This window comes from Anabrus simplex, chromosome 1 (genome assembly GCF_040414725.1).
Source record: "Anabrus simplex isolate iqAnaSimp1 chromosome 1, ASM4041472v1, whole genome shotgun sequence".
Taxonomy (NCBI): Eukaryota; Metazoa; Arthropoda; class Insecta; order Orthoptera; family Tettigoniidae; genus Anabrus; species Anabrus simplex.
In genome coordinates this window covers 1,434,409,473-1,434,421,372 of record NC_090265.1, presented here as the reverse complement: position 1 = coordinate 1,434,421,372, position 11,900 = coordinate 1,434,409,473, and the positions used below count along the sequence as shown (strand labels likewise).

Here is an 11,900-nt window from a genome sequence, read left to right as displayed (position 1 = left end):
CCTTACATGCAATTTGGAAAGAATTTCAAACATCGTTCAACATAACTTAGAATAGTGTTTCAGTTACCTCAGACCTTAGGTACACGCACTTGGACCCATTTTTATTAACCACGCAGAATGCCATGAAGTGACCAAATCCTTTTTCATAAAGAATATAACATATTCCCTTCATTCCCTGCATTAATAATTTAACACTAGAATGTGCAAGTTTTGTTGAATGGTTCAGTTACCTTCTCGGGCGTAGTGCTCGGCCTCCATTTCATGACAGCACCAACTTCTTACGCATGCACACGGAGTAAACACAGGAGGAGGATATAACATAGAAGCTTGGACCTACACATACGTGGATACTCGGTCTGAGCTCTACAAAGCAAGTTCACGTACCGCCAGGAATGGACTCTAAATCAAGGTACACATAATTTATGTGTACTTCTGGAATGAAGACATAAATCATATTCGGGACATACTTCGAATTGTTGAAATAATCAACCAGACCCCTTAGAGAATCTTATGTCGATTTGAATATACTCCATAAACTATTTTCTAATTGTATTCGCTTAGTTTCTTTGTTTTTATTAAACACTAAGTGCCATACTGGTATAAAATAGCAGAGACCGACGCGTGATTAAGGAAAAACACCATCCCATGCCTTGTACAGCCCAATAAGTCCTTTGAATCTACCTAGTCGGCTAATGCCTAATACCTTTCACCAAGTACGTAAAACAGAGGAGTGATCAATAAAATGTAATAACAAAAAAAAGTTACACTAAGCAGACTTTTATTCTAAAACTTTCCAAAACTAACCAAACGCTAGGCTCGGCTGTTCTAAGCATTTAAGATATGCAACCCTGCAAGATATTACTCTTTTAACTCTTGTTGTTTACTTTCAGGGTTATTCAGAGCTGTTAGTGAAATAAGGAATTTGTGTTGAGAGTATATTGGGTTATATGTGTTCATGTCATGTCTGCACGAGGGTACCAGTAGATAAATATGAATAGTTCACTGGATTGTAACGCCAGGCACTCTATAATCTCAAACTACTCGAAATCCTACCGAGTAATACTTGCATCGAGCAATTGGCAGCGTTGTTTGGATCACGTAGCTATTAGCTTGTATTCGGGAGATAGTGGGTTCGAACTCCACTGTCGGCAACCCAAAAGATGGTTTTCCGTCGTTTGACATTTTAATACCAGGCAAGTGCTGGGGCTGTACCTAGCCTCTCCTAACCGAACGTTGCCATAAGACATATATCTGTGTCGATGCGATGTAAGGCTCAATTGTAAAAGAAATCACACACAAATATTTGCATTGTTTTAACCCTTAAGAAAACTAAATAGAAAGCTAATATGAACCAAACCATAGCCTTGATGAATTGGTTACTTAATGAACGTCGCCGATTCACTACTGTGAAAATGAAATGGCGTATGGCTTTTAGTGCCGGGAGTGTCCCAGGATAAATTCGGCTCGCCAGGTGCAGGTCTTTTGATTTGACTCCCGTAGGCGTCCTGCGCGTCGTAATGAGGATGAAATGATGATGAAGACGACACATGCACCCAGCCCTCGTGCCAGCGAAATTAACCAATGAAGGTTAAAATTCCCGACCCTGCTGGGAATCGAACCCGGGTACTCTATGACCAAAGGCCAGCACGCTAACCATTTAGCCATGGAGCCGGACATTCACTACTGTGAAAATGTAGATTGAAAATTCTTCACGATTTCTCCCTAGCTATTCAAACAAATAAGGGATAACGGAGAAAATCACGTTGTCGCTGTTATCGCTATCGCTGCCTTGGGTCATAAAAGTGATTCTTTGTTGTTAAAATTCAAATAAGCTCTTAGAGGCCTTATTACTTACTATGTAAACTTTTGTGATGGATGGAATAACTGTTTGACTGATCAACTCTGAATGTATATTTGTCCACAGGAAGAAATATAGAAACTCTCGCATTAGCACGGGGAAAACAGCATCACAAATAGCATTTAAGAATGTTGTCGTTAATACCAAAGAAGAAGCCTAGGCTCCTTTTAATGATCAAATGTAGATAACTCCAAGATTAGGGCGAATGGCATTAATTCCTAATATATCCCAGTATGTATTTGTCGACCGTGGGAATAGTTGATAATAGCCCTCTTGAATGGAACGGGACAGTACAAGACAAGAAGGCCTGGTGGCGGTTGCTAATTGAGTAGCGGTACGCTCCAAGCAGACTGGAAGCTTCCCCGCCGTCGCCAAGGACGTTATCGCTTTTTTCCGCGTCTGTCACCGTCGGACAACAGTCTTGTTCCACGCTGTCTCTTTTCTCCGCGCAGGAATCCTGTCATCTGTCTTCTGCATTTGCCGGTAGGCATCCGGGTGAAAAGATACGACAAGTCGACCGTACCTCACAACTAGGAGGAGTAGAATTTCATGAGATTTCATTACTGCGTAGAATAAGCTTCGTCATTACCACATCTATGTTAATGTTACTACTGTAATAACAGATTATTTATTTATTTAAGGATTATTTGTCGACGTGAAAAATAAAATTTATGTATTCCCTTCATTTACTAATAATTTGATAATTGGGTAAGAAGAGGAAGATCTGGAATACATTGCTTGAGAATGGATTGTAATATAATTTAATATAGTTTAAGTTCAAGAATAATGTAAACTGCAATTGGATGTGAGAGCAAAATCCTTGTTTTCATGAGGACGGTAGAAACATACAATGTAATACTCTCGTATTACAATCGGAAGATATCGTGACCTAGAAACAAAAGTGGGAAAGGTAAATAAATGATACCAGCATTAAATTTCGTTCATGTCCAAATGAAATATTTGCTGTGCATTAGTATATAACCAACTAGCTGATGTACCCGTGCTTCGCTACGGAATTCTACATTGTAAACAGAAATATAGGTTAGGTAGTGTACACGTTTTAGCAAGTTCTTAACGTTACCCTAGAAACGCGACGGGCAATTCACCAAACATATTTTCTCGTATGGAGACTGGGTTAGGGAATTTTCATTGTAATGGTAGGCCTGCTTGCCTATTATCAGTCACAATCAGGTTGGCGAGTTTTTATTATAATGGCAGAAACTCGCTCTCCACTTGCCTTTTTACATCCTCAGAAAGATTGTCGCAGTGTTTTTCCCAACTGAAATGAACATAGGTTATTACAATGACGTCAGTAGGAATGGCGGGTTTAAAAGCAAGAAATACTCGATCAAATAAAAACCCACACATTTTCTCACTTTTAACGAACAGTACTACGCTGCCGATCTAACAGTTCAAAGTTCCAGAGCTGGAATGACCAAGCCGCAGACAGCCGTGATCCGTGAACACTCTTCGTCTTTTTTCGGCTGGGGTGGGGGGAGTTGAATAGTGGAGATTTCCAGGTCAAAAACTAAGTGCCTTTTTCTATCTGTTTCCTAGGAGTACCCGATGAGTCGGAAACTCTCAATTCACTACACTGGCGGCGGAAACATTTATCTGACTTGGAGGCAAAATTTTCCTCCAAGCTAAAGCAGAAACCCCTTCTTCACTGCTAATTTGGAATAAAATGAATGCAGAATTTAATAAAAGTGAAGAGGAAGAAGCTTTTATTAAGAAACAGACCTTTTCAGAGTTGAATTTTAAGGTTTAGTGAATTGTTGTGCTATAATTTGGAACAGGCCTAAATTGTGATTCTCGACCAGGTCATACTACTACCACTACTACTACTACTAAATGAGCCTTTGCCTTAAATGAGCACACTGCTCATTCAAAACAGCGCGTCAGAGTAGGGATCAAATAGCTGGAATACTATGATGAACCAGTGTGTTACGTACCAGCAGTATCAGGAAATATATGAACCAGGGGAATGGAATGCTAAAGAAGAAAGTTTTCAAACTCCCCAGCTATTTCCCGCCAATATTCAGCCAGGCTGTTATACTCGGTACGCAGCAGTAATCCCATCTATCGGAGTTCAGTGGCAGCATAAGAGACAAAGAACATCACAACGAACAATGGTCAATGGTCAACGTAATGTTATTGTTGATCAATGTTATACACTTTGAATATTTTATGCCTTCACATTTAGTTTTCTTCCGACTCTGAAATACCAGTCTTATCACAGTCGGTATGGTAAAACTGAATAAAATATAAATGGTCAGAAATTGTATTGTCTGTAACTTTTGTTATGTAGTACTTTTTTATAGGACCAATGACACAGGTACTTAAATTTTTTTTTTTTTGCTAGTTGCATTACGTCGCACAGACACAGATAGGTCTTATGGCAACGATGGGACGGGAAAGGGCTAGGAGTTGGAAGGAAGTGGCCGTGGCCTTAATTAAGGTACAGCCCTAGCATTTGCCTGGTGTGAAAATGGGAAACCACGGTAAACCATTTTCAGGACTGCCGACAGTGGGGTTCGAACCTGCTATCTTCCGAATACTGGATACCGGTCGCACTTAAGCGACTGCAGCTATCGAGCTCGGTTATTTAAAATTAAATTTTAGGCACCTTCCCCTAAACTACAGTTTCATCCAGGGTGAATAAAATTGTTTATAACTTAGGCTGTAGTTTCTTATTCTCCGACTCTATATGCCAACTTTTATTAAATTCTGTTACCCCATTTTCTCGCGGCTCGGCGTTGATATGGACTTAGCAACAATACACATTCATCAATATCTGTGTTATCATTGCCGGTATGGTAAAAATGTATAAGACATAAATGATCAGAAATTTAATCATATGCAACTTTAGTTATGTAGTATTTATCGATAGGACCACTAATAATATAAATATTTGAGAATTAAATTTTAGGCCTTCCCCTAAACTACCATTTTATTCGGCGTGAATAAAATGATTTATAGCCTAGATTGCAGTGGCTCACCCCCCGACTTTACACACCGATTTTCATTAAATTCTCTTCAGCTATTTCCTCGTGATCCGTGCGTGTACAGACAGACAGACATAAATTACAGAAAAGTAAGAAGTGCATTTCCTTTTTACTGAGGACATTACCAATACAGAAATACCATTCTTTTCAAATTCTGAGCAATGTACAGACAAAACTCTTATTTTATATATATAATAGATTGACCGTAAAGTTGACAAAGTTAAAATAGGCTCATTGTCTAGAATATGCCAGCATCGTTTGAAGCCCTGGTTGTCAATTATATGTCTGTCAGATTGAAAAATTAAAAGATTTTTAAAATACTTACAGTACAAAAATATGGATACTATCCACGTATAGTACCATAAGTCATATCATTTTACATTTCAGTATGAAGAGTTCAGAAGTTCGCAGACGTAAAGATGCAGTAAAATTCATTTTTAAAATTGTAAACTGTGCTATTGATGTTTCTTTCTTTTCTTTCTTATTTAATCTGTTTACCCGCCAGGGTTGGTTTTTCTCTCAGACTCAGTGAGGGATCCCACCTCTATCGCCTCCAGGGCAGTGACCCAGGCGGCCCCACCTACTATGCTGAACAGGGTCCTTGTGTGAGGATGGGAAGTTTGGAAGGGATAGACAATGAAGAGGGAAGGAAGCGGCCGATGCCTTAAGTTATTTACCATTTGCCTGCAGGAGAAGTGAGAAGCCACGGAAAACCATTTTGAGGATGGTTGAGATGGGAATCGAACTCTCCTCCACTCAGTTGACATCCGGAGGCTGAGAGGACCCCGTTTCAGCCCTCGTACCACTTTTCAAATTCCGTGGCAGTGCCGGAAATCGAACCCGAGCCTCTAAGGCTGGCAGCTAATTACGCTAACCACTACACCACAGAGGTGGACTATGCTATTGATTATCCTGAATTACCTTCTCTGAAATTTACTCGCACCTCGTTTCAATTCCAGAAATATCATATCGTTTTTAAATTAAAAAACGAGGACCTATGTCCATGATAACTTGCCGGTGAACAGGCTCTGTAAGATTTTCAACAGTAGTTTTCAGAAAAATAATGGCCTTGACTTCAGTCTGCCAATGCGTGAGTTTCTAACTAAACTTCCGCGCGCAATTGTATGAAGTCATAAAAATATGGGAAATCTAAGAACTATGTATTGTAAGGCGAAGTTCTATAATATTATGTTTGTACGTGAATTGCTTCATTTCTTTTGCCCTTTTACTTGTAATGTGATTTTTCACCATATTAATATAAGGCTCTTTAGTTTTTAGAAAATTGGGCGAGTTGGCGCGTTAGGGGCGCGCAGCTGTGTTCTTACATCCGGGGTTCGAGCCCCACTGTCGGCAGCCCTGAAGATGAATTTCAGTGGTTTCCTATTTTCATACCAGGCAAATGTTGGGGCTGTACCTTAATTTAGGCCACGGCCACTTCCTTCCCTCCCCGAGGCCTTTCTTATCACATTGTCGCCATGAGACCTATCTGTGTCGGTGCGACGTATACAAATTGTAAACAAGTTTTTAGAAAAATACGTTGACATTTTATATTAATATTACAGGTGATTAGATAAAATTAGATTATAGTTCAGATATAAGTACCGCCATGTTAACTGTAGTTTACGTAACATAGTTGCCACTGGACACTAAGTCCTCTAGTGTGCAATACATAAATAAAGAAACTAAAATTAATTAGAAATGTTCAGAAATTTGTATAACCCATGGTCAGTGTGAAGACTTTGTCAGCCGTATCACTTGCCGTTTCAAATTGGATTCGCCGTCTAGCAAATCCAGGAAAGAGATTCAGCCTCTACACCCTTAACTTGAGATTTCTTCTTACCGATGCTGCCTATTTTTCATAAAAATGAACGTGAAGATGTGATTTTAAGAAGAAGTGACAATGATCAAAGTCGGGAAGAATATTCATGCATTCACATGCTGTTCTCTCCTAGATGATCTTTCTTTATCATTCGACCGACCTTTAGTAGTTACATTTTTGTATGTCGATAGCTCTCTGTCTTACTCCTTCCACTTTTCAGGACAGTAGGCCTTCTTTTAGGGGATCTCATCCATTTCCTTCCTAAATACAAAACGGTTATATACAGTACAATATAGTACTTATTTGTGCACGATATACAGATTCTTACATTTATATGTGTAGATAATTATAGTTTCATTATACTCGAACTATGGAATTAGGAAAATTCTTATTCTTTTTTTTCGTATTCTTGTTTCTATCCTTGCAATAGTAATAATTTATACAGTAGTTGTAATTATTTTCCATGTTAAAACATTAGATATCATGTTCTAAATTAAAAACTCAAAATTTCGCGTAGGGACCGCTGAAAGAATGCTAACAGTTTCACACTCACTTATGATCACAGTCGATAAAACTTACCTTCCCCCAAAATTTGTGAACTTTCTTAGAATGTCAAAACAATAATAATGATAAGAAGAAGAATCATAATAATCGTTCGATGTCCCTTCAATTGCTATAGATTTGAATAGACAGCAAGATGTTGGACAAGATGTTGGATTTTTTTTTCCTATAGGCATCCTTCAAACAAACAAACCAAAACAAACCCCATGACACTACAGCCCTTGAAGGGCCTTGGCCTACCAAGCGACCGCTGCTCAGCCAGAAGGCCTGCAGATTACGAGGTGTCGTGTGGTCAGCACGACGAATCCTTTCGGCCGTTATTCTTGGCTTTCTAGACCGGGGCCGCTATCTCACCGTCAGATAGCTCCTCAATTCTAATCACGTAGGCTGAGTGGACCTCGAACCAGCCCTCAGGTCCAGCTAAAAATCCCTGACCTAGCCGGAAATCGAACCCGGGGCCTCCAGGTGAGAGGCAGGCACGCTACCACTACACCACGGGGCCAGCATAACTTTGCCTCCTGTGAGGTTTGAACTCACGACCCCTGGTTTGCAAGACCAGTGCTCTACCACTGAGCTAATAAATAGGCATCCTTCACCGCGCGGAAAAGAACGAATAATATAGGGTTGTCACTTTTAATCGTCTTTAAATACCACTGAACTCACCAATGGTCTAACCTGTTACTTTGGAAACAGAAGGAATACGGCGAATTGACTGCTCCACTGCGATCAACTATGCAGGTACACTACATACCAATGCAATCAGATGTAGTATGAAATAGTGCGTCACCTGGCGGTTTTAATTCTTGAATAGGAGCACATGGTCATGAAGATTTACGAAAGTTTAGACCCCATATCAAATTGTCAGGCAGAAAAATAAAAGTCGCATTGTGCTGTTAACATAGTAACCCCTCTATCGAACGAGATGGCTGTGCGGTTATGGACACGCAGCTATGAGCCTGCATTCATGTGATACTGTACTGGGTTCGAACCCCACTGTCGGCAGACCCGAAGGTGGTTTTCCATAGTTTCTCATTTTCACACCAGGCAAAGGCTACGACCGATTCCTTCCCACTCCTAACCCTTTCCTATCCCATCGTCGCCATCAGACCTATCTGTATCGGTGCGATTTACCACAAATTCTGAAGAAAAAAGAAACGAAAAATGAAACCCCTCTTTCCAATAATTTGCAATCCTTCACACAGGCGTGTAGTGAGACCTACCAAACATTTAAACCATTTTGTTTATCGAATTCCAGGTTGCCATTAGATCGTCTAATCGACTTGTTTCGACCATTCTCTAACACCAGTTTGAAAATTCAAGCTGTTAAACTCTTCTATACTCGTTATGAAATGAACACAGCTAATTTTCATAGCCTACAGATGAAGGATGGTTAGAATGGGAGACAAGCAGTGGTATGAAATGAAATGCATGGCTTTTAGCGCCGGGATATCCCAGGACGGGTTCGACTCGCCAGGTGCAGGTCTTTCTATTTGACAGCCGTAGGCGACCTACGCGTCATGATGAGGATGAAGTGATGATGAAGACAACACATACACCCATCCCCCGTGCTATTGGAATTAACCAATTAAGGTTAAAATCCCCGACCCGGCCGAGAATCGAACCCGAGACCCTCTGAACAGAAGGTCAGTACGCTGACCGTTCAGTCAACGTGTCGGACACAAGCAGTGGTCACAAACGGTGAGTTCTTTTTCTGGAATTAGTGGCTATGTGCTCTAATCTATATTCTTAATTTTACGTGCTCGATGCTCATTGTAAAATGAGAATTTTACTTTCTAGTCCGTCTTGACTAGATATATAGGGTACAAGTAAAGTTGACTTTACTAACGTTCGGAAACTAAATGTAAAAGGTGCCCAAGGATCATATTTAATTTTTACAAAAAAATCCAGCTTTAGTAAATTACTGTTAGAGCGGGTGAGGTAAGCATGAAGAAAGATACACTCACTACTGCCAAGTTCAGGACCTAAATTCAAACCTCAAGAAGATGTCATGACAGGTTGCACAGTATGGAAACTATGTTCTTAGTGAGTTAAAAAACACTTAAGTATAAAATAAAAATCTGAAAACATTTACCCTTATCATTCTTATAAATATGTGTATTGTTTTCCAGTCATTGACCGGGTCAGGGATGTAATGAATGAAACATATATATGCTGTGATTACAATGGGGTCGCCACTCCCAAGGTGATTTATTAATGAGTGATAAATGCTATGAACTGATAATGGAGAAGGTTGCTGGAATGAAAGATGACAGGGAAAACCGGCGTACCCCGAGAAAAACCTGTCGCGCCTCCGCTTTGTCCAGCACAAATCTCACATGGAGTCACCGGGATTTGAACCACGGTATCCAGCGGTGAGAGGCCGACGCGCTGCCGTCTGAGCCACGGAGGCTCAATAAAGAATTGATATTCTCAGTAAGATACATTGTTATTTTTGATGATATTTTCGTTTTTCTTCTTATTATTATTATTATCCTCCTTTCCCTTCTCTTCTATTTTAAGATCTAGGAGATAAATTATATTGTTACGTGATAATACGCGTAACTCTTCAGAAAGTCTACGTTACTATGTTACTGTTATTAGGATCCACCATACATGCGCTGGGAATTGAAGTAGAATTCTAGGAGAAAATTTGGAAAATATTGGGATGAATATTATGCTCACAGTAGAAATCAAGAACTCTCAACAGTAAAGCTTCCAAGATCTGATCACTTCGTCCTCAGAGTTAGCAAGTATGAATTTGCACAAATAAACACAGATTGATTCTTCTTCTCCTCCTTCTTCTTCTTCTTCTTCTTCTTCTGCTGCTGCTGCTGCTGCTGCTGCTGCTGCTGCAACTTTACCCGTCTTTCGGTCGTGTTTGTGGACTTTCCCCCAGGTTAACATTAATTAAATAATTAATATTTTGAAAAATTCGGTGGAAATATGTTTGTATATGAGTTTTGCATTTCTTTGTCACCAAGTTATTTTTGTCAAGCCATCGAGTTCAGTTTACAAATTATACTTACTGAATGTACACATTCTGTTGGTTAGACTACACAAAACATTCGGTTATCGAATAAGCAGCTCCCGAATTGATTGGGAATTAGGTACTCCGGACTGGTAAGCGAATGAACCCTGTAGCCCACACATTTTCATTTATGAAGAGTTCTAATGATATTCCTCGTCTCACAGCTGTGCTTCACATTGTTCACGGCACATGAATAAGTCAACATGGGCGCTATCCTATTCGCAGCAGGTAGCAAGAGTCACACCTGCACGGGACCTATAAACTGCCTACACTCTTCATCTGGCTCATGACAGTGACTGCATACTTCATCGTGGGAGGCCTCACCTTTTCTCGTTGAATAGGCCGCTGGATCTTATTTCTTGGGTATCAAGCCACAGTTCGTCTAATTGACCACCCAAGGCTGTCAACTCGTAGGATATTTACCGAGTCCCTCATCAAGAGAGGCTTTGGAGTTTTATATTGCAGAAAGTCTTGTGAAAAATTGAGATACTTTGCTTAGTATCTTTACCCTTGAATTTTAAAACTTCCATCATCTAGGCGAAGGATTCTTCCCCGTACGATGCTTTATTGGTGTTGTCTTTACAAAATACCGTCTTTTTACTTCACGAGCTGACTGAGGTAACAAACATGAATCGTACATAAAGATACAATTTTCCATTGTGTAGGCACGAGCCACAATACCCTTTGTTAACGAAATGATACTGGGATACACCGAATTCGATAGCAGCAGTAGCTTCAGTGCGACCAGTATCCAGTATTCTAGAGATAGTGGGTTCGAACCCCACTGTTGGTAGCCCTGAAGATAGTTTCTCGTGGTTATCCCATTTTCCCTTTCCTATCTCATCGTCTCCGTAAGACCTATATGTGCCGGTGCGACGTAAAGTAACTAGTAGAAGAAAATACTCGGATATATATTATTTGTAGCTTCATACAAAAAACTATACAATCTTATTGTAAACACCGCTTCGACTTACAGTATACATGCAATTATGCTGGTCGGGGACATGCTGGAGTGAATGCCGCCGCCAACAGGGTGAGTTCAAACATATATCGCAGACGTTCTAGCCATCTTGTAATAATAACAGAACGGCCACCTGTAATTGAATAAATACATATCTTACACTTTCTTGAATAATTGCAGACTTAAATCAAAATACACACAAACCTGGGAAGAACTGGAATACGACTGTACAAGCTCAACTAGCTAACGCGTACAGAACATGGGCCGTTGCCAGGGAAGAAATAAGGACCTAGGGGGATGTTTTCATTCCCCTTCCCTACGAGAAGGGGCGGGCCGCCTACAGGGTGACACCATCTCTCTGGCCACGAGAAGTGGAGAAGTGATAGCATAAGGAGATGGGTAAAGGAGGATATATTAAAGGAGATCCGAAGATGTGGCCTCTTGGCTAAGGGGGTGTAGTTCTGTGCTTTATTGTGAAGTGAGATACAGTTACATATACAGATACAAATACAAAGGCAGTACAAGTACCGGTACATATACAAATATAAGTTCCAATACATGTTGGTGGGTATTAATAGGCTGAGAAGGGGAGATGTAGTTTAGGATGGTCTAGGAAGGTCAGAAGGGGGTTCTTGGGTGTAGATGTAGGGTGAGAAGATGGAGAGTGG

At 40.3% G+C, this 11,900-nt stretch overlaps 1 non-coding gene across 1 annotated transcript; it reads right to left on the bottom strand.

Annotated features, from left to right (window-relative positions):
• Positions 1 to 7,755: 7,755 nt before the first annotated feature.
• On the bottom strand, positions 7,756 to 7,830 carry TRNAA-UGC (transfer RNA alanine (anticodon UGC)). Its single transcript has one exon. It is a non-coding gene; the product is annotated as a tRNA-Ala (tRNA).
• Positions 7,831 to 11,900: the final 4,070 nt, after the last annotated feature.